Source organism: Pinus tabuliformis, chromosome 8 (genome assembly GCF_031772625.1).
Source record: "Pinus tabuliformis cultivar Carrire ecotype Pingquan chromosome 8, CPIR1, whole genome shotgun sequence".
Lineage (NCBI taxonomy): Eukaryota > Viridiplantae > Streptophyta > Pinopsida > Pinales > Pinaceae > Pinus > Pinus tabuliformis.
Genome location: NC_142294.1, coordinates 1,966,885,940 through 1,966,890,303, shown reverse-complemented (window position 1 = coordinate 1,966,890,303; position 4,364 = coordinate 1,966,885,940).

Genomic DNA, 4,364 nt, shown 5'->3' with positions numbered 1-4,364 from the left:
GTATATTTCTTGGAAGAATTATTCTTTTCTGAGCCTATGGTGTGGTTATTACATTGAATTTGCAAAGGGGTTCTCGGTTGGAAATTTAACTAGAGTTGGCTGGGAATTAGATTTATTTCCGAAGGAAATTTTTGTAGGTCATTTTCAGCTATTCCCAAAGGTGGATTTGGATCATTTATTAAGATAATTTGATGTTGGACGTAGAGCTAGATAGTCTAGGATTTTCGCATTATTTGGGGCTTTCCAGGTCAACTGGAATTAAAGAAATATTTTTCTTGTTTTTTATGGGTTTAGTGAGAGGAATCTGTGGTTAAAATTTCATATTTTTCCGTGGAGTATTTGGGCTATAAATCAACATTCCTTCAACACTGCGATTTATTGGAAAACTAGGTAATTCACACCACTTGGTGAGCTTGATCTTGGCTTAGAGTTAATCCAAACCATTTTTGGGTTTTTATGGTTTTGGTGTGAGGAGTTCTCAGTTAAATTTACATACTTTTCTGAGTAGTTTCTATGGCATAAATTCCAGTTCTTCTTTAGCAGTTTCTGGGTAATTCACACTTCTTGGGGCTTTCCGGGTTAGCTAGAATTAGCCCAAGATTTTTTCTGGATTTGGTAGATTTTGGTGAGAGAAGTCTCCAATTAATTTTGCAGAATTGTTGGAGCATATTTGAGGGCATAAATAATAATATTTCACCTCCAGCAACAACAGTAGTACAATTTTTGGGCATTGTGAGTTGCTAGTTGAGCCATTTCTAGGTTTGCATGCTTGTGGAAGCAAACCCAAATTCCATCATTCCACTATATTTGTACTCAGTTCCAACATTGGTATTAATAAAACGACTCAAATTTACTAGTCATATTCTATGACTTATTGATTGTACATGTATGTGTGAATTTCTTATTGTTGTAGCTTAGTGCATGGCTATCTTACTTGCTATTATTTTTCCAGTAGGAACATTACAGATTAGGTCAATTATGTAAACCATCAATTGCATTCAAACCATTAATACATAAGTCTCTTTTCTCTTCAAAATCTTCCCCTTCTATCAAATGAATTCATAGGTTTTTATACAAAAATTTAATATCTGTTAGTGTAACTATCCCTTAACTACTTAATTAAATGAAAAAATAAAAATAATTTCAAAAATCAATATTTAATAACTGTTAGAATAACTATTCCTTAACTACTTAATTAGTCCTGGGTGCATTTTACACATAAAAATTTCATGTAAGTGAATATAATTTAAAATAAATTCTTAACTTTTAGGCAATTCAATAAACTTTTCACGAAATTAAATAAAGAAAGAAAAAAAAATATTTTAATGTTTGAGGTTAAAGATAGCTTATGGGACAAATTCTTCTTCATTTGGTTAATGTATTCGACCCTTTTCCTATGAATCCTCACAATAAACGTTCCCAGCTTCTCGAAAAAACCCTAACTAAATAGATTCCAAGGGCTAGCTGCTAGAATATCTATGTAATTTTTCCTCTATAGCTGCCAGAATTTCTGCATAAATTTTTCTGTTGCCTCTGAAAGCCTCACATTCTAAAATGAAATTTAGATAAAATAAATCATAGTTAGAGGCTTCGAATCTCCCAGCCAAAGTGCATGCTAGATAATCTGGTGGTTGAAATTGTTTTAAAATCAATACTCTTTATCTTTATATGGGGTGAAAAGTTAGAAGTGAGTTAACGACTTTAATTTGACACGATATAACTTCTTTTGGTTGGAATTTGTTTTAATCGAACACTTGAAATACCTCGGGCCTATTTAACCATTTGAGCCAAGCTTGATGGTATGTCCTGAAACTCAAATTCATTAAAAGGGTGACCAAATTTGGATAAGGTGATTAAAATATTCGTCTAGTTAACTTATGTCTCCATAATGTTTAACAAAGATGTAAAACTTGATTTATATATGGAACATTTGTTATATGTCATGGAGTGGTTACTTAAATTATTAATTAGACAGGATGAATGCTCCTACCAGTGTATTTTTTATTTTATTTTATTTATTCTTTATTTATTTTATTTTATTTTATTTTCATATATTTGCTTATTTCATTTCATTTTTAGTTTTATTTTATTTTATTTTATTTTCATATATTTGCTTATTTCATTTCATTTTTAGCATGTTTTAGTTGTACTTTAATTAAAATATTTAATTTTCTAATTTTTTTGTTAATGTAAAAATGACTTTATAATTATTTTTATAAATAAAATTATTATTTTGATTTTGATTTTTAACTACTATTATAAAGTATATTATAATATTAAAAAATATTAAATCTCTTATTTAATATGATAATAATTTTTATAATGATTATTTTAATTTTAATGTTGGGTGATTAGGAACATTTTCGGTGTAAGTATGTTATTTTAATCATAAAAATTCATATGATGGGAGAAATATAGAAAATAGAGACTTATGTAAGGCAAAACGTGTATAAATAACCCAGGTCTAAATTGGGGTCAAATTTAATGAGAACATTTTGATAAAAAAAAACCTTCTTTCTAAGCCTCCACTGCTTTAAAGGGAGTCTGTTCACTAAGCTCATTAAAACAAGTTGTGAGGTGTTACTGAATTCAAATTCATAAGGAAGGGGCCAGCATGCAACAAGACTAGCTCAACCAAGCTCTAACTACTTCATTAAATAAGCACCTTTAATAAGTGATAGAATGGTTTCTTCATTTTGGGAATTCTCTTCCTACCATTACGTATACACGCCGATAAGTGTGTGCCTTGACTACTCCATGAACCTGTGAACTTTCGAGTTTGCATTTTTGGGACAATGTCAGAATCTTGTATAGAATAGCTAGGGTGTTGGGGTGGTAGAGCGATGGACAGAGGTCAACAGGGGCAGAGGACGACATCAAGGCACATAAGATAGGAAGGATATAATGCGATAAACTAGAGAAAATTTTATATTTAAAAGTATTAAATACTAGAAATTGCTCCTAAAGGTCCAAAGATATACCAAAGGAATAAAGATTTGGAAAGATTATGTAGCCATAAACAGAGCCCACCTACAAAGTTTTCATAATTTATTTTCACTTACTGTTAAACATGTTTAAAAAAAACATCATTTAATGTTAAAAAAAAGACATCATTTAATGTTTAAAAAAAAATACTTCAAAAAACATCATTTACATTTGTTGAATTGAGGCTTCGTGATCCATATCAAGTTTTATGAGAAGATGTTTCAACATAAATCACATTATAATACATTTGTCGACGCATTTCGAACCAACAAGCGCGATTCATCGTGAGGACAAGTTGAAGAACCAGATCATGGCTGCATGTTAAATAGGGAGAGCAGATCTTCCAACTGCTAAGTTTGACTCAGAAATGGCTATATCGGACTAGGCAACTAGACTGGACCAACGACTATATTTGACCATGAAATGGCTAAATTTGACTAGCCAACTAGACTCGACCAAGGGATAAGGACATGGACTAATATTATATTTGATAATATTATTTAATTATAATAATATTATTAGATAAATAATTATTCAATGTATTAATAGTGTTTAATATACATATTATCAATATTATTAACATAATATTTTTTTATGTTCTAAATGATATTAATGTCTAAAATAATAATCTTATGAATGCTATTTGTGAATACTTATTTTAATACTTTTATGTAAGTCATGTTTATTATTTATGTGAAATGTTAACTATATTTTTAATGTGTTAATAGTAATTTATTAATAAATCTAGGATTATTAATATTAATAATAGTATGGATTTATTATTACTCTTAATATTCCTAAATATATAACTATAATAATAATATTATAAAATAAATTATTATTTTATAAATTATATTATTATTATTATTATTATTAATGGTTTGTATAACTTATTAATAGAATTTATTAATTAAATATAAACTTAGAACATTAAGCTATCTAACGTAAACTTAAACTTTCTAATTAAATATAAATTTAGATCAATAACCATCTATAATAGATATTTTTTTTAAACCCATTAAGTTAGTTAGATAATGGACCATCTAATAAATTTAAGGGAAATAATATGAGGTAAATTTCCCTAAAATGACTAAAAATAAAGAGGAACTAATGAGAAAGAAAATAGTTTGATTTAACTCGCTAGTTAAATTAAAATTGTACCCATCAATATTTAGAGATAGAAAAAGGATTTTTATTTCATGAATAGACAATTTGTTCAAATCATTAATAGAGAAGGGGTGAAAGAGACCAGATGACCATAAAAATCAAAGAGACGATAAAAAGGAAACAACAATGAACCGAAAGACAAGGGAGGGAAAACGACTAGGAAGAGAGGGCAGGGATCCAACAACTGTAGATTTTCTGGACGTCATCTCTAT